This window comes from Entelurus aequoreus, linkage group LG04 (assembly GCF_033978785.1).
Source record: "Entelurus aequoreus isolate RoL-2023_Sb linkage group LG04, RoL_Eaeq_v1.1, whole genome shotgun sequence".
NCBI lineage: Eukaryota > Metazoa > Chordata > Actinopteri > Syngnathiformes > Syngnathidae > Entelurus > Entelurus aequoreus.
Window position 1 is genome coordinate 49,322,547 of NC_084734.1, and position 26,062 is coordinate 49,348,608.

General features: G+C 40.0%; 1 protein-coding gene and 1 long non-coding RNA gene across 4 annotated transcripts in view; one reads left to right on the plus strand and one right to left on the minus strand.

Moving 5' to 3' along the window:
* Nucleotides 1-417: 417 nt before the first annotated feature.
* Nucleotides 418-3,624, minus strand: LOC133648736 (uncharacterized). Its single transcript, XR_009825928.1, has 3 exons — nucleotides 3,549-3,624; nucleotides 732-3,460; nucleotides 418-522 (listed from the first exon to the last, which is right to left on the minus strand). It is a non-coding gene; the product is annotated as an uncharacterized LOC133648736 (long non-coding RNA).
* Nucleotides 2,867-26,062, plus strand: part of epb41l2 (erythrocyte membrane protein band 4.1 like 2) — a 103,743-nt gene continuing 80,547 nt past the window's right edge. The window contains exon 1 of one of the 3 annotated variants that reach the window (XM_062045094.1): nucleotides 2,867-3,029. The gene's annotated coding sequence lies outside the window, so the exon portion shown is untranslated. The other 2 variants (XM_062045096.1, XM_062045097.1) reach the window with 2 other exon arrangements.

Sequence of the window (26,062 nt, forward strand, 5' to 3'; positions counted from 1 at the left end):
CGCGGTGGAGGCACCGCCAAACCCCTGAGGCTGACTCACCGAACCCCTGGGGTTCGATCGAACCCAGGTTAAGAAACACTGCTCTAATGTATGGGAAATCAAATTAAGTCCAGAAGTATTTGAACAAATACTTTGTGTTATCATTTTGCCTTCATAAGCCACCACAGTGTTTTTTTTTTTTAGAATACAACAACTACGATGGGAATAAAGTGTTGACTTCCAGCTGTAATTTAAGGGTTTTTGAAAAAATATAGCATGTACAATTTAGGAAATAGAGCATTTTTTGTTATGTATGGCGGGGCAAGGAGATGACACCACGGCAGAAATCAGTTCAATAGGTTTATTGAACTTGACGAATAGGTGGGATGTGTATGCTACTCTAAGTGTCAGGTACAAGACGATGTATAGAATTAACCATGTGAATGTTACCAGAGGTTGTTGTATGTGCATGTTGGATGAATCCTTCATCAGACCAAAGGGGTTAGGCGAGAAGGCAGTCCTTGGGCAGGCAAACGGTCGGGGCTGGAGAGAAGCAACGAGGTTCGTGTCCAAGCGGAAGTCGAGGATCGAGGGAGGCAGTCCGGAATCCAGTGGGAAGTCGAGGCAAACAGGTCAATAACAGGAGACAGGGGAAGCACAGCGGGAAACACAAAGGACTTAAGACACTGGAACAGGGAAGGCACAGAGAGAGATCAAGTATGCGAGAGGGAAGCCAGAGACGGGATGCTTACTACGGGAGTGAACTACGTTCCGGCACTGGATCTTCGGGTCCGCTGGTCTTTATGCCGTCTGTCTTCATTAGCCCCAGGTGCGCAGATATAGGATTGCCTGCAGCCTTGCTGGCGTGTGGCCGCGATGCGTGCAGAGCGAGCAGGGGCGTGTCCTGGCGCGCCTCTAGTGGAGGTGCCGGCAAAGCTTGCTGCAGATGACGTGTGGGATTGCGCATGCGCCGTGACATTTTTAGGGAGTAAAAGTACCTCTATTTTCAGAGGGTCAAAAGTATTAAAATTGACTTGGAGTTTAAATGATTATTTTGTGTTCCCTTTATTTTCATGCTAAATCCTACTAAATATTACTGAGAAAGGCTCTTTTCCTGCTAGCAGGCATCTATTGGCACCAGCATGTCTCAGTAGCATCAGGGCATCATCAATCTCAGGCTGCGGTTCATTCTGCTTGCCGCCAAATTTACTGCCTTTTAAACAAAGATTCTTTTGAACATAGCTGCGTGATAAGACGCCTGTTCCTCCAGGGATGGCTGAACACGGGCAAGCATGGCCGATGTCCAGATGGCAGCGTCGGGGTAATTCCCCTCAGGAGAACTCTAACCACTACTAATCCTCCCACCCCTCCCCTTAAGAGAATCTGTGCTGCCGTGATCTGCCGCCAGCATGACTTGAGTGCGCTTCCCGGCGTTGAAGGAAGGACAGTTTGGGGTGTCACTCGCTGCACAAATCTGTGGGTTTACAGCTGAAAGTGTGGTTGGCGTTGACGCCTATGGGTGTTGTTATACGGGGAGGAGAGAGGGTTAGGGGGGGGGGGGGGGGACAAAAAGGGGCAGAGGGAGTGGAGATCCTTCCAGATCAGGGCAGGCTTATTAGTTGTATCTACTGTGCTAATCTCTGTGTGGGAACTATTCTTGCAATGAAGGACCTCTGACAAGCAGGTACTCTTGTATTTAACATTGTTTATGTCTGTTGTAGACAAGTAGACATGCCCCAGGGATTATTTGCAGAGCTCTGTATGCTTTAGTTTTTAACTTTAGTGCATGTGTAAGTACTACAACTGTCACATTTTGTACTTCATTGTGCATGATCTGCCTGGCATTGTCACAATACATGTAAAAGCTATGTGAATAACTAGGCCTGTGTTAAATACAGTGGTTTTAAACACACTTAAAGGCTACAAAGATGACAAGGGGGTAGTATTTTGTTTGCTCCTGAGTGTCTATAAGTAAACTTTAGCTACGTTTTCACACACCTTGATATTGAGGTGGTTTGCTATCACGCTAAGAAAAATGTGTGTTAGTCATGAATAGACTAGGTATTAGTCATGTGTATCACCAAGAATAAGCCATATTGCATGAAAACATAACAAAAATTGACCTTTTGCCTCACTTTTACACTATTGTTTTGCATGTAACCGTTTTTGCAATTTTAGCAGATGCAGCATATAAAATACTAATGTTTCTGATTGTCTGTCCTTTTGTTTATGCCTGAACGCCTGTGCTCATCTGCTGAATGTACAATGCTCAACAAATGGTGAGTCCACTGCAAAAAAACCCAACCCATACTCGCTTCTCTTTGTACGCTAAACATGCATTTAAGATAATTATATCATGCTTATCCTCACACATTTGTTTTTTTATGATATTAAATGTCATTTGGGATTTTTACTTGATTATGTCTTGTCTTACGACGAGGATGTAAACACCAATTGGCCTTCCATTATAAACCAATTAAGCTCCTGTAATCTGGCTGTGTGTGACAGACAGCGAGTGGTGAAGTGGGAAAAAAAATCGCTTTCCATATATCTTCATAACCATTGCTATTCTGTTTGAGGATTCTGTGGAAAATGTATTGTTTTATTATTAGCTCAATTCTGCTGTGTTGTAATGTCAAGTATCATCAAACAGGCTGCAGTGACAATCAGTGTTCCTTAGGAGGTGCTAGAGCGCCACACTAAGCAAAGCCACATACGCGTGGAACAACCCCCTCTAAGTTGACTGACCAATCATATCACACCTTTTAATACAGTAATGCCTGTCAGCCAATGGGAGAGTGATACAAGACATTTTTTACTGTATGGGGCGGGTCATGGCGATGATTGACACGTCTTGCATTGCGCCTGAACCAGATTTTCGGTGAGGACGATTCTAGTCTAGTGGGGATTTCCTTATTTAAAGGAGACATCGGTAGAGGAATTATACATTTGGGAGCAAACCGAGAGGCAACGCTTGCAAGGTGCATGTGTATATATATATATATATATATATATATATATATGTATATTGCTTGAAAGTCTTCCAAAAGGTAAGGCTCTCCCTTTTTGGATCATCTTTCTTTAAATCACGTGATGGTGGTCACCGTCGTGCTGTGCTCAATGAAATGGATGTTTTCGCTAAAGGTAATGATACCTGTGTAACATTAGTTCAATTCAGATTCCATAAACTGATACTCTTAAGATGATTGTGAGCCATTATTTTCTTATGGCTTATGCTTTCGCCCTGTGCGTGCTCTCTTTCGCGTCGACGGCTCCCCTGTGTAACGTTGCCCTCATATATCGCCATTTTAACCAACAAAATGACTGAAGATGCGGTATTTAGTTCTCGGTCCTTACTAAATAAATCTCCGCGGTGATTGTGGTTGTGTTTCCTGGTGTCGGTTTAACGTCTTCAAACATCCGCCTCCTCCTCTCGGCTGGCAATCATTCATCCGTCCCGCTTCTTCCCTCCCCGAGCGAGCTGCAAATGAGATGTCGTCGTAGTTGCGACTTTAAAATTAGTTTTTGTTTCGCCATGTTGTCACCAGTGAGCTATCTAGCATGCTTACCTGCTCAACGATAATTCGTATTATTGCTAGCTGGCTTGTTTTACTAGTAGTCGTCTTGCCTTATGTTTGTTTACAAGGAACTCTGGGAAATTCCGTCTTTTTTCCTCCAGTCACGTGATATGCCCTGCTATCAAACCATTTAAACTGTACTGTTGCCCAAATGCAGCTGGGATAGGCTCCAGCACCCCCCGCCACCCTGAGAGGGACAAGCGGTAGAAAGACCCTGAGAGTGACAAGCAGTAGGAAATGGATGAATGGCTGGATGGATGTTACAGTTCCTCCAGAAATTGCTTGTAAGTTATGGACAAACTAAAACGTTGCACAAGACATTGATACAACCTTGATTATACTTATATGTTTTTTAAAACTGACTTGTAAACAACATTACAAAACATTTTTATTTGTAGATTGAGACAATGTTGATGTCTAACATTGGATCCACATTGTTGGTTGGGAAATGACCAAATTTGTTTCGCTATGTTGTCACCAGTGAGCTATCTAGCATGCTTACCTGCTCGAAGGTAATTCGTATTATTGTTAGCTGACTTGTTTTACAAGTAGTCGTTTTGCCTTATGTTTGTTTACAAGGAACTCTGGGAAATTCCGTCTTTTTTCCTCCAGTCACATGACACGCCCTGCTATCAAACCATTTAAACTGTACTGTTGCCCAAATGTTGATTGGCAACACTAAATTGGCCCTACTGTGTGAATGTGAGTGTGAATGTTGTCTGTCTATCTGTGTTGGCCCTGCGATGAGGTGGCGACTTGTCCAGGGTGTACCCCGCCTTTCGCCCGTGTGCAGCTGAGATAGGCTTGCCCCCACCCCCCGCCCTGAGAGGGACAAGCTGTAGAAAGACCCTGAGAGGGACAAGCGGTAGAAAAAGCTTCTAAACAACATTACAAAACAATTGTATTTGTAAACTGAGACAACGTTGATGTCTAATGTTGGATCCACATTGTTGGTTGGGAAATGACCAAATTTCAATGGTCAAAGCAATGTCACAACATGACATTGATTAAATGTCGTCAAAAGCATGTTGTTTCAACATTGTATTTGTGTTGTAAAATATTGTCTTAACGTTGGAACCACATTGTTGGTTGGGAAATTACCAAAATTCAATGGTCAAATCAACGTCAGAACCCAACATTGATTAAACATTGTGAAAAAGCATGTTGTTCCAACATGATTGAGTTGCTCAACGTCAGGACCTAATTCAACGAGTTCTCAACCTTGTTTTAATGTCTTGTGCCTGCTGGGATAGAAATGACTATTAATTGTGAAAACATATCATGGCTAACTAATCAAATAGGCTCAGAGAAGCAACTAACAAGCCATGTTGTTGCAAACGATAGCTAACATTAGTAGCTAAACTTTGCCATATCGCTATCATTAGCTGACAATAAATATAACTGTGTTATGTGGGGAGTAGATTACATGCTAAAAGCCGGAAGCAGGCGGCATATAATGCTTATAACACTTTCGAAAGTTAACTCCCTCTAGGCAGCCATTAAAAATTACAAACGGTCACTTTAAAGTTGTCCTCCCCCTTCAAACCCTTTCGGTGCGTAATATGCACCCAAAAAAGATCTAACCTTTCGTGGGAGCAACTTGGTCCGTTTAGTGGTATGATTAGTCGGCTTTTGTACACCATTTTCTGTGTTTATGATTCAAAACTTGCATAGTGTTTGTCTGAAGATTGCGTATGGTTACGTGTTCACGCAACTGTAGTGCTTCAAGGCAATAACATGGCATGGGACTCTCACATTATAAACTGTATTCACTCGGCATCCATTTAACCGGTCACCCTTGGGGTGATCCCCACATCTGCGGTCCTTTCCAAGGTTTCTCGTTGTTCCCAATGGATTGAGTTTTTTCTTGGCCTAATGTGGGCTCTCAGTCGAGGATGTTGTTGTGGCTTGTGCAGCCCTTTGAGACATTTGTGATTAAGGGCTATATAAGTAAACTTCGATTGATTGATTGATTATTGCTTTTCTGGATATAAACTTATCTTTGATGTCCATGCGTAGAATTTAGCGCCATGTGTTCTTCCATTGCAAAAAAAATGTTCCCCAGTTTTTGTTGTTGGACTGACATCCAACAATTTCAGCGACCGGGCACTCTTAGCATTCACATGCTTATGCTACTCGAGTACTTGCAGATACTCATCACGTAGCGACATAACGTACCATGACGACATTATGACAAAAGACCTCGTAACATAATATAGTAAGAACAGTCAATGCAAAACCAACAAACGTGTTTTCCATTACTCAATGTTATAATGTAATATGGCATTAGTCATGCTACCACCCGTGTATCAAAAGGCAATATGCAGACTATTAACATGCTTTTTATAAGCTTTCATCTATTATTCTCATTAATATTTCCTGAGTCTGTTTGTTTCCCCATAAATTAAACATCATCACAGAAAACAGATGGTATTCATTAGCTGCTGTGTTATTGTATACGCCTTGGTTTTAGTGTACTGTAGAGTAAGTAGTAGGAAGTGTATAGAAACAGGAAAGACTGTAAATGCATCTGTCCTCTGTGTGTATAGTTCATCTACAACCGTCCATACTTAGCCTCTCAGGACGCGCGCGCGCACACACACACACACACACACACACACACACACACACACACACACACACACACACACACATGCTCTGTTCCAACCCGCTAATGAGAAGACTTAATTGGTTTGCTCTGTCGAGAGAGTCCTCTGCTCATTAAAAGTAGCAGTCAGAATGAGTAGTGAATGTTCTTTTGATTTATTGTGTTGTTTTACAATGTTATGTACTGCTGAATGTTCTCAATTCCTACTTCGATGGCTGCTAAACTGCCCTTGCATGATGTTACGTTGTTCTTCTTTTAATCTCAAACCAGTTAAAACTGACTCAACAGCGCCTCTGCTTGTTGCAGAAAGTATTGCCCTGTATTTTGACTAACTTGCTGCACCACAAAGTTAATCACTATATCTAACAGAAACAAACAAATGTGTCCGCATTAAGTTTATAGCAACGTGTTTTAGCATCAGCATCCGCGGTTCTCACTTTGTGACCAGCAGGATGAGGAGGGCTCGCTGGGAGACAAAAATAGGAAGCCGAGGATATGGATAGAGGGAACTTACAGGCAGGAAGTGAGAAAAGAAGCTGAGCGAGAGTGACGGAGAGAGTGAGCGATATTGCTTAACCATTCGGAAAGGCTATGGGAACATCACTAATGTGTATGTGTGTGGGTGTGTGTGTGTATGTGTGTGCGTTTGGGTTCATCCTGATCCTGTCGGTTCAACAGGAACACAACACATCAACTCATGCTGGCAGCCCCCACTGTCACTTTGATTCCATCCTATTAAAATGAATGCTTGTACTGCTTTGCCAAGTCTGCTACACATGCACACACGCACTCGCACACACACACACACACACACACACACACACACACACACACACACACACACACACACACACACACACACACACACACACACACACACACACACACACACACACATACACGCACACACCATGGTCATGTTTTTTAAAATGATTTAGTATGTTTCCATGCACTAAATTAGTCTGATTTCTCAAATAATTAGGTTCAAAATCTTAATAACATGAAAACACCAAAGAGGAACTGCACATTTTTGGAATTTTGCCTATGGTTCACAATCATTATGAGAGACATGACAATGGATCACTGCCGTTGTGTCCTTGAGCAAGACACTTCACCTTTGCCCCCAGTGCCGCTCACACTGGCGAATGAGAGATAGGTGGTTGTCGGAGGGGCCGTAGACGCAAATTGGCAACCATGCTTCCGCCAGTCTATGCCAGGGCAGCTGTGGTTACAAATGTAGCTTACCACCACCGAAGTGTGAATGTGAGCGCTTTGGAGTATCTAGTTGATATAAAAGCGCTATATAAATCTAGTTAATTATTATTATTATTATTTTAATGCATTCTAAATATTAAATAAATGCGATCAAAGGTCAGCTTACAAGGGAGCCTATTGGAGCTGCACTATTCTGCCTATAAAGCCTTTAAAAACATCCAAACACCCCCATTAAAATTTTGTATACATGATGTAAGTATATATGTGATGTGGTAAAGGGTACATTTTTAATAACATTTGATATTTACGTATTTGGATAATTTTAAGCATACACGACACATTAATGTAAAAAAAGCATAATGTTTGCTTTTTTTTCTTCATCACTGATTATTACTTACTGCAGACTTCATGAGAGCCAAGACACATAATAAAACATCACTTACAGAGCAATGTCTGCTGTAATTGCCGACTGCTAGGATGATGACTTCTCCTGTCTAGGTGAGATGCATGACTTATGATCTACAATAAACGTCCAGGGAGCAAGGAAGCGAGGAAACACCTTGCCAGTCAATCATGTCGAAATTGTACAAAGGCTTGTGATCACAGCGTCGCTATAAATAGTTTGTATGTGTTAGCGCTTATAATAACAATATCACTAATATTTGGTTAATATTCAAATCACGAAATGTAAATGGAGTATTGTTGGTGCTTTTTGAATGGTTATTTATTTTTTGGATTTTATGGGCGGAATAGAGGACCTCCCATTGGCTCCGCTGTAAGCAGACTTTTATTTAGGTTTATTTACAAGTTAGAATATTTTAAAAAATCCATCTCTTGTCATGTCTTTCATAATGATTGTGAACGATAGGCAACATTTCCAAAAAAGTGTAGTTTCCCTTTAATCTGATCATGTTTGGTTTTTGAAAAATCGGATTAACACGAATGGACACCTAGATTATACAATTGGAAACCAGGTTACTCTGGCATGTAGGTGTTATTATTACGGCAATCTCTGTGGAGGACCAACACGCTGCCATTTACTACATTATTCACAAGCGAAGAAGAACAAGCCGATGGGCGGGTGGGAGTGAACTGTTTACACCAACAAACAAAAAAAGTAATTATATAGTAGCTGTAATAAGTACATGTTTTAAAATGTATCATATAAAAACTTTCTTGTTTAATAAGTGTCAGGATGTTCTCAAATAATACATGTGACATTGATGACAGCACATCCTAGCCGTACGAGAGACTGGTGGAGAAAAAACGGCCAACAGACGTATTTTGACTCTAAAACTTGTTTGTATACACAATGGAATTGATGGTAAATGGGTTGTACTTGTGTAGCGCTTTTTCAACGTTCAAGGTACTCAAAGCGCTTTGACATTATTTCCACATTAACCCATTCACGCGCACTTTCAATCAATCAATCAATGTTTATTTATATAGCCCTAAATCACAAGTGTCTCAAAGGGCTGTACAAGCCACAACGACGTCCTCGGTACAGAGCCCACATACGGGCACGGAAAACTCACCCCAGTGGGACGTCAATGTGAATGACTATGAGAAACCTTGGAGAGGACTGCATATGTGGGTAACCCCCCCCCTCTAGGGGAGACCGAAAGCAATGGATGTCGAGTTGGTCTGAATATAATATTGTGAAAGTCCAACACATCAGCGAAAGTCCAGTCCATAGTGGGGCCAGCAGGAACCATCCCGAGCGGAGACGGGTCAGCAGCGTAGAGATGTCCCCATCCGATGGACAGGCTAGCGGATGGGGAGCAGAGTAGAAAAGAAAAGAAAAGAAACGGCAGATCAACTGGTCTAAAAAGGGAGTCTATTTAAAGGCTAGAGTATACAAATGAGTTTTAAGATGAGACTTAAATGCTTCTACTGAGGTAGCATCTCTAACTTTTACCGGGAGGGCATTCCATAGTATTGGAGCCCGAATAGAAAACGCTCTATAGCCCGCAGACTTTTTTTGGGCTCTGGGAATCACTAATAAACCGGAGTTCTTTGAACGCAGATTTCTTGCCGGGACATATGGTACAATACAATCGGCAAGATAGGCAGGAGCTTGACCGTGTAGTATTTTATACGTAAGTAGTAAAACCTTAAAGTCGCATCTTAGGTGCACAGGAAGCCAGTGCAGGTGAGCCAGTATAGGCGTAATATGATCAAACTTTCTTGTTTTTGTCAAAAGTCTAGCAGCCGCATTTTGTACCATCTGTAATCTTTTAATGCTAGACATAGGGAGGCCCGAAAATAAAACGTTACAGTAATCGAGACGAGATGTAACGAACGCATGGATAATGATCTCAGCATCGCTTGTGGACAAAATGGAACGAATTTTAGCGATATTACGGAGATGAAAGAAGGCCGTTTTAGTAACACTCTTAATGTGTGACTCAAACGAGAGAGTTGGGTCGAAGATAATACCCAGATTCTTTACCGAGTCGCCTTGTTTAATTGTTTGGTTGTCAAATGTTAAGGTGGTATTATTAAATAGATGTCGGTGTTGAGCAGGACTGATAATCAGCATTTCCGTTTTCTTAGCATTGAGTTGCAAAAAGTTAGCGGACATCCATTGTTTAATTTCATTAAGACACGCCTTCAGCTGACTACAATCCGGCGTGTTGGTCAGCTTTAGGGGCATGTAGAGTTGAGTGTCATCAGCATAACAGTGAAAGCTAACACCGTATTTGCGTATGATGTCACCTAGCGGCAGCATGTAAATACTAAAGAGTGCAGGGCCAAGAACCGAACCCTGGGGAACTCCGCACGTTACCTTAACATAGTCCGAGGTCATATTGTTATGGGAGACACACTGCATCCTGTCAGTAAGATAAGAGTTAAACCAAGAAAAGGCTAAGTCTGTCATCCTAATACGCGTTTTGATACGCTCTAATAAAATATTATGATCAACAGTATCGAAAGCGGCGCTAAGATCAAGAAGCAGCAACATAGATGAAGCATCAGAATCCATCGTTAGCAATAGATCATTAGTCATTTTTGCGAGGGCTGTCTCCGTAGAGTGATTTGCCCTGAAACCGGATTGAAAAGGTTCACAGAGATTGTTAGACGCTAAGTGTTCATTTAGCTGCTGTGCGACAATTTTTTCGAGGATTTTCGAGATAAACGGAAGGTGGGACACCGGCCGGTAGTTTACCAAGAGATCAGGATCGAGGTTAGGTCTTTTGAGTAGAGGATGAATAACCGCTTTTTTGAATGCTAGGGGAACAGTGCCAGAGGAAAGTGTTAAGTTTATAATATTTAACACTGATGGACCTAATAATACAAAAAGCTCCTTGATAAGTTTCCCAGGAATTGGGTCAAGTAAACATGTTGTTTGTTTTGTCCCATTTACACATTTTGACAATTCCTCCAATGTTATTTCATCAAAGAGAGGGAAACTATTTTGGAGGGCGGTATCCGTCGTATATACAGTCGTATCTGTGTTAATAGAACCCAGTTGTAGCTGAGATGCATTGTCTTTAATCTCTTTTCTAATGACTTAAATTTTCTTATTAAAGAAATTCATAAAGTCATCTGCTGAGTGGGTGGAGCTACTGGGAGGAGTCCCTTGTTGGGTTAGCGATGCTACTGTACTAAACAAAAATGTAGGATCATTTTTGTTGAGGTGGATGAGATTTGAGTAATATTTAGCTTTAGCTGAGGTAAGCATGCATTTATAAGTTATTAAACTATCACACCATGCTTGATGGAAAACCTCAAGTTTAGTCGCACGCCATTTCCGTTCCAGCTTTCTACATGATAATTTCTGGGCTTTAGTTTCTTCTGTAAACCATGGGGTATGCCTTTTAGGGGCCCTTTTTAGCTTTAGCGGTGCTACACTATCAATGGTGTCGCGCAGGGCGTCGTTAAAGTTGTTAGTGAGGTCATCAATAGAGCCCACATAATTTGGGAATGGTGCCATTACCGAAGGCAGTAGGTCAGTAAGAGTCGTCGTTGTGGCAGCATTAATGTTGCGGCTGCTATAATAGTTATTATTATTATTATTAGTTTGTTGACAATGAGTCAGAACTTCGAATTTTATAAGGTAATGATCGGACATTACTTTAGTGTACGGGAGTATCGTAACTTTAGAGGTGGTGACACCCCTGACAAGCACTAGATCTATCGTATTACCGTTGCGATGCGTGGGTTCATTTATTATTTGTGTAAGACCACAGCTATCAATTATAGTCTGGAGCGCCACGCATGGAGGGTCCGATGGGGTATTCATATGGATATTAAAGTCCCCCATTATGATTATGTTGTCGGCGTGCATCACTAGGTCAGCAACAAACTCTGAGAATTCACTGATGAAGTCCGAATAGGGCCCAGGGGGGCGGTAGATAACAGCCAGGTGGAGAGGCAGCGGTGTGACAAACCTCATAGTGAGCACCTCAAACGAGTTATATTTATTATTTAGGTTAGGTGTAAAATTATAGTTTTCATTGTATATTAGTGCGACACCCCCTCCCCTTTTAAGAGGTCGGGCAACATGTGCATTGGTATAGTTAGGAGGAGATGCCTCATTTAGCGCAAAAAAATCGTCTGGTTTGAGCCAGGTCTCGGCGAGACCAACGACGTCAAGTTTGTTGTCTCTAATGACCTCATTAACTAATAACGTTTTGGAAGATAATGATCTTATGTTTTAAAAGCCCATATTATAGGTAGTGGGCTGTTTTGAGGATTGTTTGTTGAAATTATCCGAAGTAGCAATATTAATAGTGCACTTTAAATAGTTTCGGCCATATCTAGGAATTGATACGACGGGAATTGTCCGATTGTTTGCTAGATGTTGCGATAAACTGAACGCATCATAGTTAGCCACCTCAGTAGATTGCATGTCTGCCTCTGACACGGTCACAAAAGAGAAAACATTATGTGAGTTGTGTTTTATTCTAAGAGAATTGCTATGTGTGCAGGGATTATCCAGCCTAGCGCCGGCTAGTTCTAGTTTAAATGGCTTCTTACCCAGACACTCCACGCTTCTTTGGTTAGCTTTTCCCTTGGTTGTTAGCCCCGCTCGGCATCCCCGCTTCTGCTTCCGCTCACACCGCTTACGTCGTCTATACCGCAGATCTCTTCCCCACCAACAACAATGCAAATAATGCAGACTTTGTGGGAGTCATAACGACTACTTTGGGACAAATGATGGTCTACAACCTTATATTTTTGATCCTGAATATAAGGAGGATGAGTTACAATTTTTATAAGCTCTGCTAAACAGATTCAGCTTTAGTGAAACACTAAGCATCATGTAGCAGTATTGCTACGTGCCAAACAAGAAATACAAACTACAAACATAATAAAACGTTCGCTTACTGTACAATGTCTGGTCTCACTGCGAAGACGACTGATAGGATGTCCATATCTTCCCGTTTAGAATAATACTTAATTTTATTCCACACGACAAAGGGTTAAAAAAGTTGCTGCTGGCACTGGCTTCTGTTGTAGTGTGTTTGTCTCCATCTCCGGGTAAGGAACAACTTCTAGATTCATGGCTAAATCATCTTATTATCCAGATGAGAGGCATGATTTATAATCTGTAATAATTTTGACGAGCCGAGACGCAATGCAGCAGTAGCAGAAACGGCAGCAAACAACACATCGGCGGCTCAGTGCTGCATAAGCTTCTTCTTCTAAAATTTTAAGGCAGTTTGCATCCATATTTGTTGCATTATTGCCATCTTCAGTTTTATTTTATAATTACATTAAAGTCTCCCCTTCAGTCCATGGCAACATAAAGTATAGTCAACTCTCGGTTATCAATGTGTTAGAGTTTATAATAACAATATTACTAATATTTGGTTAATATTCAGGTCACAAGATGTAAATAGAATATTGTTGGCAGATTTTGGATAATTATTTTGAGAGTTTTGTGAGCAAAATAGAGAGACCCCATTGACTCCACTGTTATGTTAGTAGACTTTTTATTTATTCATTTATTTACGACTTAGAATGGATTAAAAAAAAAACATGTGTTCATGTTTTATATAGGGATTGTGAATTGTAGACATCAAACCTCTTTCTACATGTCTTTGTAATGTTTGCGTATTTCTGATATGATAATATGTTCAGAGTGCAGAAGAGTTCCTCCAGTGACGTCAATCAAGGTTTTCGGAGCGGAATATTCAAAATGGCTGACTGAATTTGTGGCATTTTGTTTATGTTTAGACCAGTGGCGTGCGGTGAGGTTCATGTCAGGTGAGGCACTGACTTCATCACAGTCAGATTAACAAACTTATGAACCCTAAAGAGTATCTTATTCACCATTTGATTGGCAGCAGTTAACGGGTTATGTTTAAAAGCTCATACCAGCATTTTTCCCTGCTTGGCACTCAGCATCAAGGGTTGGAATTGGGGGTTGAATCACCAAAAATTATTCCCAGGCACGGCGCCGCTGCTGCCCACTGCTCCCCTCACCTCCCAGGGGGTGAACAAGGGGATGGGTCAAATGCAGAGGACAAATTTCACCACACCTAGTGTGTGTGTGACAATCATTGGTACTTTAACTTAACTTTAACGTTACACTTACAAACTGTAGCACACAAAAAAGCACATTTGATTAAAAAAACGTTATTATGGTCTTACCTTTACTTATAAGTGCGGGAACAGTGTGCAGTCTGCAGGTGTACCTAATGTTGTGTCCCTGCGGTCGTTCGCAGCTTCTCCAGCGCGAGCATTGTTGTTTTTGCACTTTTTGGCTTCTTGTTAAGTTACTTTTTTTGGGTGGATTTGGTCTTGCACGTGGAGGGTTTGGGTGTGGGCTTTGGTTGGTGTGGCCGCGGCGCTCCCGTCGGGCGGTGCATTCTGCGGCGGAGGTCCTTGGCACCAGGAGGCGGGGTTATGAGACAAACCTCTCACAGTGCGTCTTCGCAGCAGTATTATGATCGCTCAGCACAAGAAATACATTACACACATACAGTTGTTGACAAAATACACTGTACATTATATACCTCAGCTAACTAAACTATGGAAATGTATAATATAATTCATATAGCAATACAGTCTCACTGCACAGCAGGCCAGCAGTTAGCCGAGTCATTGCGCACAATCCATGTTGAGGCACAACGCAGTGACGTGCCTCAACTCGCTGCTGATCACCGCACCGTCTCTTCTCAGTATTTGAATGGCAAATGTGAAAATAAAAATAAAAATAATCTAAAACTGGTGAAGTTAAATGGAAAATAACTTTAGTATAATTACTGGATACATATAACAATTTAATTAATTTTTTTTTCTTTTTACTTTTTTTTTTCTTTCCATGATGGCAGGTGAGGCCGTGCCTCCCCTGCCTCTAGTGACTGCACGCCACTGGTTTAGACGGTATGTTCACATAATTTTCGGATTGTAAATTAGATATGGTTTAATGGATACAATAAAACACAATTAAGCATATAAAGTCAACTTGTTTTTCTACTCACCTGGTACTTTAAAACCCAACAAATCTCTGAAATGAACTAATAAATAAATAACTATAAATGACTGAAAGCCTATTTACTATCATTATTGCAACTTTTATTCTTAGTAAGTATAATGTTTTGGATAATTATTTTTTCATGTTTTGTTTCGAGGTTTTGAATGAGCTGGCCCCTCCACCATTACAGGATTTTGTACGGAAGAAAACCAACAGTCGAGTCAATAGTAGAGCTCTAACCAGTAGCGATAGTAACATCCAGTGACATAGGTCGATAGTAACATCCAGTGACATAGGTCAAAATGTTGTGAAATGGTTGTCTCTATTAAAGACACACAGGTTTGGAACACAATTCAACCTTCAAAAAACAGTAACACAGTGGTTAAAGACAGACCAGTCAGTCCTGTTCCCTGTATAATGTGCACACTTAGTTGATCACCTTATGTTGTTTTGTATTTATTGCCAATATTTATTGGAATTGATCTTGTAATGTATGTATGATGTCTGTAAATGTATGTCTATTTTTATGGTGTCTGCCTTAGGACAACTATTGTAGCTAATTCTGGCATATTGACTGTGATGCTGTTGCTCATATGTGGATCAATATGCATTGTCCTAATCAAATATTTTATTATATTCAATTCGATATCTTAAAAAACTTGACTATAATTTGTAAAAAAGGTACCACTGCCCGATTGTAGCTGAGATAGGCTCCAGCGCCCCCCGCGACCCCGAAGGGAATAAGCGGTAGAAAATGGATGGATGGATGGATGTTTTAGGCATATATTTATTGTACACACGTGTGTATATGTTGTGTAAATACTATAACAATTTTTCAAGCTGATACGATACCGATAACTTGCAAATTTAAGTGTAGTTTGTGCACATCTGAAGGGAAGAAAGCCTCAGACAAAAGTGGATTTGACAAAGTGTACCTGTAGAGTTGTCCTGACAAAATCCAGTATTTTCAGTGATTGTAAAGGGCTGGTTGTCCAGTGCCATTATTTCTATGATGAAATCACAGTTCGCTTTAGTCCTTTCGTCATCTCAGGCAAACTTTTTGCACTTTTAAATATTTTGTGGCAATAAGAGCAAGGCCTAGACCTTTCTTTGCAGCTGGCTTTGAGGCAGTTTCTTTAGCAGCAGGCATAGTTGTAGGCTTTTAATACACAGCTGTAGTGATGCTGGTGTTTCAGGTGGCTGATAAGGTTTGATGTGTTGAAGCAAGGGATGTGCCTTTCAAAGCCGATCACCTCTTTAATTTATTTTTGGTCATTTGACTGACAGAGGTAGTGACCAGATTACGGTAGTTAATATAATCACCTGCATTGTGGCAAACAAACTACATTTATTGGTATTGTATTCGTATCATGTACCATTATCATTTGAGGATTCGGCTAAACATGTTTTACACCAGAGCAAGCCAGGAATAGACATGCTAATTGCTAAGATAGCTAGAAAACACACAAAAATAAGTGCTTCAAGAAGTTTAGATTTAAATTTGCATGTTAACAAATTTAGGAAATAACTTCCTGGAAACAGGAGGGATTTGAGGACAAAAACCAAATGATTTAAATAGTAGTTTTTTTTAACCTTTTGTTTAGGTATTGTGTACTATTGACTTTATTGTAATCAAACAATTGTAAGTAATACAATACAATGAGGAACTAGTTTAAATATTGTTACAATGTTAATAGCACTCACCATAAATACATTAAAACATTTACAGTTAATACATGTGATCGGTATTGGTATTGGCTGATTTCACTCATGGAAGATCGGTATTGGAATCGGCTGCATAAAAACCCCGATTGAAACATACCCAATTGAAGCTCTGTTTTTTCCCTCCTTGCGGAATGTTTGCCAAATATTTGGCATGAGAAATCAACGCCATTTAAAAAAAAAAAAGAGATCAGGTGAGGTTTATGACGAGCTTAAAGCAAGGCACGTAGGAGAAAAGGAGCGCTTGACTTGGTCACCCGAACCTACCTACAGCACAGAGCGGGTAATCTTGTCTCAGTACAGTGTTTTTTTTTCATTGGTTATCAGAGCAATTTTTTATGTTATCAGATTTATTAGTGTGACTTCATAATTCCTCAATGATTATTGGTTTGACAATGTTGATGATCTATCAAGCACCTGGGACAGAGCCACATTTACCAATTTCTTACATCATGTCCACTTGTAATTACAGTTCTATGGCCATCATCATACTTTTATTATGCTGGCATCATTTTCCTTTAGCTGAAGTCTCACAAGAGTTGCTGCAATCTTGCATGATATTATCCATGATGGCGTCTGTAACTCAAATTTTGATCATTTCTGTATTGTACGACCACAAAGAGGGCATTATGCGTGGTGTCCAGGAATTGCTATGATGTACTCGGATTAGGGATGGGAATTGATAAGATTTTTTCGGTTTTGATTCTATTTTTGATTCTGCTCAACGATTTTGTTCTTTATCAGTTAAATATTCTTCTGTAGAATTTAACAAAAATAACATGTGGAAATTACACAAGAATGTAATGTAACATTTAGCAACATTTTCAAAACTTTTAAGAATCTTTGTCATCTCCTTCAAAAATATACTGGTGAAATGAAAGGTAAAGTACCAATGATTGTCACACTAGGTGTGGTGAAATTTGTCCTCTGCATTTGACCCATCCCCTTGTTCACCCCGTGGGAGGTGAGGGGAGCGCCCGGAATTATTTTTGGTGACAATTCCAACCTGAGTAACGGGTCCCATTTTTATAGTCTTTGGTATGACTTGGCCGGGGTTTGAACTCACAAACTACCGATCTCAAGGCGGACACTCTTACCACTAGGCCACTGAGTAGGTTGTGCCAACTTGTGGAAAGGTTTGTTTAGATTTACAAGGTGAAACTAATATATGACATAGTCTCATAACTTCTTTTGATATCATTTTGATGACTATGACTTACGGCTTATGAAAACCATGAATTGAAAATCTTAGAGAATGTGGGGTTTTCAAAAACTGTAAGCTCTAATTGTCAAATTATAATAATTAAAGTGTTGACATATCTCACTTTGAATGCAATTAGTTAATATTACATATTAGTTTCACATTTTAAATTGAATTGCTGACGTAAATAGACTACACAATATTCAAATTTTCAGAGTTTCAGAGTTCCACCTGTATAATATAATGACTTAGTCACTGCTCTGTTACATTCGTATATCCTGGCCTGAGTGTACACTTCCCTGCCGTGGTGAAAGGAAAGCGATACCGCTGACATGGCCTGGAAACCAGTCTCTTGTCATGTTCATCTGAATGAGAAGGCATTTATTTCAATTCGACAGGTAATAGCACTAACTTTAGGCCCTTTTCTAGTCAAAAGTTATTTTGGTTCCTTGAACCTTTGGTTACTGTATCTATAGGTCCCCATAGAAGTGTTTGGTTTGTGATTCCACAGTATTTCACAGTTCAGGGTAGTTTATAGAAATCAGGCCGATGACGTATGGAGGAGTGGTTTGGTATATTTCTATACTGATACCCTGTAAATAAACAGACAATATTAGTTAGTTATTTTTCGAAAAAGTTAGCAATTGAAATACAAATCAATCGTATACAAAACGATATGATTTATAAAATAAAGTGTACAGAATTGTTCATGACAAGTCAGGCTTTTGTCCGCAATGTCAAACAGTCACAAAGTTGTCCTCTCTGTAAATGATGAATTAATGAGGGTCAGGCGATTCTTTTTACTTAATTTCAGCTCTAAATAACAATCTATAAATAATAAATGGCAGTGTTTCTCTTATGCCGAGAACACAAACACATCAGCTTTAGCGTAGCCCTTTTAGCATTAGCATTCTGTTCACTCGGGTTGAGGCTAATAACTACACAACTGACTACTTTTACAACATGTAATAAAGTAAATAGTTAATATTTGATGTTATTTACCTTCGTTCCACTTGTGTACCTCCTCCTGTTTTTCCACATTTATCCAACAAAGTCAGATTAGTGAGCATCTAAGGTCGCCACTTTGAGTCCGGCTTCATACTCCACTTCTATTAGCTTTGCGTAACGAAATTAAGTTTGTAAAAACTAATTAACAACAATAAACTGCAATGTTGTCTGTCTATCTGTTTTGGCCCTGCGATGAGGTGGCGACTTGTCCAGGGTGTACCCCGCCTTCCGCCCGAATGCAGCTGAGATAGGCTCCAGCACCCCCGCAACCCCAAAAGGGACAAGCGGTAGAAAATGGATGGATGGATAATTGAAAGACTACGACTGAGTAAAAACACTCCAAAAGAGTTCAGCGTTCTTCAGCACACAGATCCCCCACAAAAATTGCTGCATTTCGAAAGCTCCTTTTGTTCTTCTTTCTCTCCATTGTCAAGTTTGTTGTAATAGAAACACACATGAAGTAAGAAATAAACAAGTCGCCGCATATATTCCAATGGCGGTTGTGGGTTTGAAAAATACATTTTAGGAACGCCCCCAACAGTATTCAACCAATCAGCGTTCGACAGCACAGTCCGCCCTCGAAAAGGTTCCTGGTTGCTTGGAAAAATCCCGCCAGGGAGGAGGATCTCCAAAAGTTTCCGAAAGAACTAAATAAAATAAAGTGTACCGAATTGTTTTTGATGGAAAACAGGGGGAACTTTATTTACTCGGGTAAGTGGGGAAGTTCCTTAAAACGTTCCTACGATGGAAAAGGGCCTATCATAGGCGGTGTTAGTTAGTACCTGTTGTATTTACACCAGATGACTGCTGCTGGTATGAGATTGCCGGGGTTCAAAAACACAACTTTCATTTATAGTTAATGCATGCTGTGTGTTCAAATGTTACAGCATATTGCTTGTATGTCCTCCTCTTGATTAAATAGCAACCTTGCGATTATTACAAGTAGTGCTGTTGCAATATGTTCTCGTAAAATGAGTGTTTCTTTCACCTAGGTGCCATGTTGCTCTCTGACGTCACTGTGCACATTGCCTAATGATAACATTCCCGCCCGCAGGAATCTTTCAGAGAATCGTTTAAAAAATTGACAAGCAATTCCAAGGAATTGATACACTGGAAAGCGGATCTAACAAGAACCGGTTCTTGATTCCCATCCATAGCTGGGATGACGGGTTATCCACCTATTGTTGTCCTGTGTGGTGCTAAGCAAAATGTTGTTTTTAAATTGGAGTCCTTTTGAAGCTGGAATGACAAGTAAACACAGGTATTGTAGAAATGTGGGGCTCAGAGTAATAAAGTACTATCTATCTATCACCGAGGTGGACACATTTTGCAGTTTAGTCCTCAACCGTGACCACTTGCCATGGCTCTTAAAGCGTCACAGTTTGACGGGCACAGCGGGAATCATCCAGGGGAAGATCAGAGAGCGGCGGAATGAAAGGACACTGTAATGTAATGTTCAGCTCATTGCCACCTGGGGGACAAAAGGGGCAACAAGGAGAAGGATAAAGGAGAGTGATGGAGATGTAAGAAACACGTGGGATGGACAGGGCAAAGAGGAAAGGCGACTCAGGCTGGATGAGAAAAGTTGAGTGTATAATAGAGTTATTATGTGGTGTTTTTATTCTAATATGGGGATTTAGCAGGGTGGAGTTGTTTGTTCAATAAAATAGCTTCATTAACACCAACAGCAAATACCTCAAGGAGAAAATGACTCTCAAGCAATTGTCCAACTCAAAAGAAGGATGGGATAAAAAAAAAAAAAAAAACAACAAAATCTGCTATGGTATAGGTCCAAAAGTAGTTAAAAACAAATTAACCAGCATCGGTGCACATTCTCACAGAGAGTAACTGAACACTTGCCATTTAAAAAAATAAATATTGTTATTATTATATTTTTAACATTTGTTAATTGAATTTTTGATATATACAGTCCAGAAATACAATTAAACATATATCAAATGTTCTTTTTTCCCCAACAAGTAACCCATATAAATTGTTTATAAAATAAAAAAATAAATATTTAAATACAATAATAAACTCGCAAAAAAAACATGTACCAGTCAAATAAGTACAGGCAAATATTGACATGAAGCTACAGACAACCGCACTCCTGAGGGTCCCCAACACGGTGCAGCAATACACAAAAGCAGACAAAAGGCTCATCAATTATCTCCCTTTCAATTACTTTTCAATCGGGGTTAAATTTAAGATCAGTCTCTTTTACATATTTTAGGAAACCACCTCATACTTAGGGCTGGGCGATAAAACAATAACAATATATATCGCGATAGACATGTGATCAATATCAATAGAAAATGGGGTCGATAGAACGTTCGATAATTTCACTGAGTTCTTTAGAAAAAAATAGGAAGAAAGGCAGAGCCGGAACCGCACGGCATTCTGGGGGGTGTAGGCAGAGGAAGGGCTTTGGCCTCTCGACCTATCACGGCCGAGCCTGAACCGCAAGGCATTCTGGGAAATGCTAATAGGAAAAACAAAACAACAACGGCTAGCTGACGACGAGGAGTGAAACCAAACGGGAATATGAGCGCGGCAGCACGAGAGGAAATTGTAAATAAAAAAGGAAACGTCACGTCCCCAGTTTGGCAGTATTTTGGATTTTTTAAAATCCGATACGAATCAGAGTAATACTATCTGCAAACTTTGCAAGGTCGTCGTCCCGACCAAGTCTGGGAACACGACAAACTTATTTTACCACCTGAGCCGCTCTCGCCCGCTGGAGTACAGCAGTATCAAACAGCCACAACCATCTACATCAGGGGTCTCAAACTCAATTTACCTGGGGGCCACTGGATGCAGAAACTGGGTGAGGCTGGGCCGCAAGAAAAGATTTCTTAAAAAAAATCTAACATGCACTTTTTAATGAATTCACCTCCTTTGAATGGCTTTCCCGCCCTAGCAACCATCTCACTCACCATGTAGCTAGCTTTGACTGCTGCATCGCTCTTTTCGCTTGCTTTCTTGACGAAATCTTGTTGCCTCAGTAGACTGGTTTTAAAATTTGCAACCCGGTTCACTCCCCTAGTATTTTGCATACTCCTCAGCATGTCTAGTTGTATAATGACGTTTCAAATTGTATTCCTTGTGCAACGCAACTTTCTCTGTATCAACTACAGAAAAGAGCTATAAGGATTATTCATAAAGTAGATTACTTAAAACACACTAACATATTATTTATTAATTCTGGTTTATTGAAACTACAGGAGCTAGTAAAGTTACAGACATTATGTGTCATGTTTAAGGCTAAAAGTAAAACATTACCAGCAAATTTACAAAAAATGTTTGTCATCACTTCTGAGAATGAAGAGCATAGAAGAAAAGGTCATTTCAATTCTTGACGAAATCTTGTTGCCTCAGTAGACTGGTTTTAAAATTTGCAACCCGGTTCACTCCCCTAGTATTTTGCATACTCCTCAGCATGTCTAGTTGTATAATGATGTTTCAAATTGTATTCCTTGTGCAACGCAACTTTCTCTGTATCAACTACAGAAAAGAGCTATAAGGATTATTCATAAAGTAGATTACTTAAAACACACTAACATATTATTTATTAATTCGGGTTTATTGAAACTACAGGAGCTAGTAAAGTTACAGACATTATGTGTCATGTTTAAGGCTAAAAGTAAAACATTACCAGCAAATTTACAAAAAATGTTTGTCATCACTTCTGAGAATGAAGAGCATAGAAGAAAAGGTCATTTCAAACATCAGTATTCAAGGACAACTTTAAAACAAATGGGTATATCAGTGGTGGGGGTTAAACTATGGAATTCTCTTTACAAGAGATAAAAGATTGTAAAAATATATTCCAATTGAAAAAATATATAAGGACAGAACAATGAGATCATATGGACAGCCATAACTGTTTACATTTTGCTTTATATTTATTATTTTACTTATTTTTTGCCTAGTTTTGTATTTGTTTTGTATCATCCTGTGAGGTGTATACTACTTATTTTGTTTTTTTTGTTCTTTTTGTACATCATGAAGTTTTGCACTTCTTGTGTTTTTTTGTTTGTTTTCGTTATATTTGGATGTAATTGTTTGTTTATATGATATCATTAAGTAAGACTACGTACTATGTTGAAGGGGGCAGAAAAATATAAGATTTTTCTTCATCCTGCTCCTTCTCAGGCATTGGTGTGTAAATGTATAATTTAAAAATTGAGGTATAATTGTCTATCGATCAAAGATGCACATCAATGAAGGAGATAAATAAAAATGAAATGAAATGAAATAAGACACGTCGGGGTGCCCCTGTGAAAGAAATATTGCATCAAAAATCGTCTCTGTCTGGAGCCAACGGGAGGAGGGTGGGGGGTGGAGTTTACAGTTACGGTAGCACAATTAGCCCCGAACGGGTTAACATCACCACGTCTGTATCAGCGCTGGGGTCCAGTGCACCACACTTTTGTATTGTCGCTCGCTCCTTCGGCGGAGTGCTCGTCTTCCCCGCCCGGACTGTTTACAACGGGGGCGGGAGCGAGCAGGCGGGCGAGGGAGGGAGGCAGGGAGGGAGGAAGGAAGAGCGTGTGTCATAGAAAAGCGGCAAAATGTTTCTCTGCTTGCATTACGCAAGTGACATCAATGCATACTTGCCAACCTTGAGACCTCCGAATTCGGGAGATGGGGGGGGTTGAGTTGGGTGGGGTTAGGGGTAGCGGGGGTGTTTTTGTAGCCCGGAAGAGTTAGGGCTGCAAAGGATTCTGGGTATTTGTTCTGTTGTGTTTATGTTGTGTTTAGGTGCGGATGTTCTCCCGAAATGTGTTTGTCATTCTTGTTTGGTGTGGGTTCACAGTGTGGCGCATATTTGTAACAGTGTTAAAATATAAATAAAATAAAATATGACCACCCTCAGTGTGAAATGTATGGCTGTTCCTCAAGTATGTCTTGCAATAACCTGCGTGTGTCTCTAGAAGCCTCATACAACATGTGTCTGGGCTGGCACGCTGTTAGTATGGAGAAAAAGATGATGCGGTGACAGATTCTAGAGGACACTGATGACAGTGCCATCACGGCACGCTCTCGATATTGTCGAGAGCCTCATACCACAACGTGATTGGTAGATTTCTTCAGCTCCGCACACAACGCTGTCAAGCGCCATTCATTTAAAACTCGCGGGCCGCACTAACATTAAACTTTCATATTAAGGTGGGGGCCGCAAAATAACGTCTCCCGGGCCACAATTGGCCCGCGGGCCGCGTGTTTGAGACCCCTGATCTACATCAAGTGCAAGTGGAACAGCACCGAAGCGGCAACAGTGTTGTTGCCGCAGACAGTATTACTCGGCAGCAGTGCCATACGACACAAATTCAAAACGTTATAAAGAAATAACGGATGCAGTGGTGTATCAATTAGCGAAGGACATGCTAGCGCTCAGCATAGTTGAGAAGTCTGGGTACAAGAATCTCATACACGTGCTCGACCCCCGTTATGTTCTACCTGGCCGAAAGCACTTTTCCAAGACAGCTATTCCTAATCTTTACACAATGTGCAGGGAATCCGTGGAAAAGGAGATACTGAAGTTGGTTTGATTTTTCCATAAATGACTGAAGAGAGTAACAGGTTTGTTTTGTCACAGATGTTCAGACGCAAGTTTATTCTGATGTTTACAATACTCTGTAAGACATGTTTGTTTCTGCTTGCTTAATGTGACTGTTATTTATTTGCTTATATTGTTACCAATATGGCTTTAAAGCCTGAGTTGTACACTACTCATTTCTTAATTACAATACTTTGCACATTTTGTTGGATTAAGCATTTATTTAATGTCAATATTTGCACATCGACCAGTATTTTCATTTTATCTGACTGTTTTTCATAATGCTGACCTCGTTCTAAAGGTTAAAGGTTATATTTAAAATAAAAGTATTTAAATTCAGCCTTTTTTCTCCTGGTCTTTATTTAGAATAGGTTGTTTTTTTTTTTAAATCAATAATTATCGATATCGACTGATATGAAACACTTATATCGTGATACATTTTTCAGTCATATCGCCCAGCCCTACTCATACTTCGTGATACTTCGCAGAACAACCGTTCAACGTCAGCCTAATTTTCTCGAATTTAAGGAAATAGAGACTATCTACCAGCGGGTGTGGCAGGGAGGCGCTGCAGCCTTCCAATTTAGTACAATGAGTCTTCCAGCCAAGAGAGTAGTAAATGCTATAAAGTTATTTTTGTATTTGAATGAATTGAATGAATGAAATAAGTTTATTTCGGTCATATAATCAACCATCAACCATTAACCATTTTGTATGACCAGTTTAACAGTACAGATTATACATTTATAACAATCATACACATTTACACACAAAAAGAAAATAAAAGAAAAGAAAAAGCATGACCGAAAAAGGAATAGGCTGAAGCCAAAGCTTATATTTGCCTATCCTATACCTTCACTGAAAATAAGATTACCTGGAACATCAACGTTAAAAAGAAAAGAAAAAAAATGGGATGAAAGTAATCGTTGCTATATTTTATAATTTTCAATTATTTCACCTTTCAATGTTTTCTTAAACCTTAACAAAGAAGATCACATTGTATTTTGCTAGCAAACTCAGGATCCTAAAAATAGTACAAGTACAAACTGTGGATTCTTGTGGTTTACTAGCCGACAAAAGCCTGTATTTTAAACGAAGGTAAAGGGCTGGTTGTCAAGCACCATCATTTCCATGATAAGAAATCACAGATCGTTTTAGGCCTGGGTCATCTGGCAAACGTTTTATACTTTTCAAACGCTGCGGCAATAGGAACAAGCCCTGGGTCATGCCCCGGTTTTGATGCTATTTTTTTTTTTTAATAACAGCCTCAAATCACCTCTTTACTCGTCAAGCTCAGAAGAGCAGCACACATCCCCCTTCACAATAACTCCGCTGTGTGCAATAGCCAGTCTACCTGCACTGACAAAATAAAGTTTTCAAAAAAGTACCTTATACAAGCATAATGTACTTATTAATATGTTTACAAAAATATGATTTGACTTAAAGGGGAACTGCATTTTCTTTGGAATTTTGCCTCTTGTTCACGTCCATCCATCCATCCATTTTTTATCCGCTTGTCCCTTTCGGGGTTGCAGGGGGTGCTGGAGTCTATCTTAGCTACAAACCCCGTTTCCATATGAGTTGGGAAATTGTGTTAGATGTAAATATAAACGAAATACAATGATTTGCAAATCCTTTTCAACCCATATTCAATTGAATGCACTACAAAGACAAGATATTTGATGTTCAAACTCATAAAATTTGTTTTTTTTTTGCAAATAATAATTAACTTAGAATTTCATGACTGCAACACGTGCCA